Here is a 579-nt window from a genome sequence, read left to right as displayed (position 1 = left end):
AAATTTCATCCGTCTAATTCGCTATACAAATGCTTGTGCAAAACAACTTTCTGTGCTGACCTGATTATACATAGCAGGGTTGTCCCTTTTCGCAGAAGATATGACGGTAATTTCTGATGAAGCAATTGCTGGCGATCTGCTGCTACACAGTTCTACCAGACTTCTATCAGATTGGGCAGTAGATGTTGATGTCTAGACTGTTGAATGACAGCCCAGTCACGATGGTATTTTTTCTTCTCTTACTCTTGTTTTTTGCACACATCTACAAAATGACTTTCTAAAATGAAATTCCATTATGCAGCTAAGGAGTACATTTTCATTGCATATCTTATGTGGTGTTCTCACTACATGAATAAATGAAGTTTGTAGGAAACGTACGTACTGCTATAACCTATTGAATTTTTGTTGCTTTTCTTCAAATTTTATTCACCAAATCTCTTGATTTTGTTTTTGGTTTTTACCCTACGAAATTCTGGTGCCTCAAACATTTTAAGTACCACATTTATATATATATATATAATATATATATATATATATAATATATATATATATATTACTTCCTAGATTACCCGCCCCACC

General features: G+C 33.7%; 2 protein-coding genes across 6 annotated transcripts in view; one reads left to right on the top strand and one right to left on the bottom strand.

Annotated features, from left to right (window-relative positions):
* The window catches only part of LOC128250267 (uncharacterized), an 80,442-nt gene that overhangs the window by 31,348 nt on the left and 48,515 nt on the right, over positions 1-579 (bottom strand). The gene's annotated exons all lie outside the window — the stretch shown is intronic.
* Positions 1-579, top strand: part of LOC106876203 (uncharacterized) — an 18,416-nt gene that overhangs the window by 1,063 nt on the left and 16,774 nt on the right. The window lies entirely within an intron of this gene.

This window comes from Octopus bimaculoides, chromosome 20 (assembly GCF_001194135.2).
Source record: "Octopus bimaculoides isolate UCB-OBI-ISO-001 chromosome 20, ASM119413v2, whole genome shotgun sequence".
Taxonomy (NCBI): Eukaryota; Metazoa; Mollusca; class Cephalopoda; order Octopoda; family Octopodidae; genus Octopus; species Octopus bimaculoides.
This window is presented reverse-complemented; position numbering and strand designations above follow the sequence as displayed.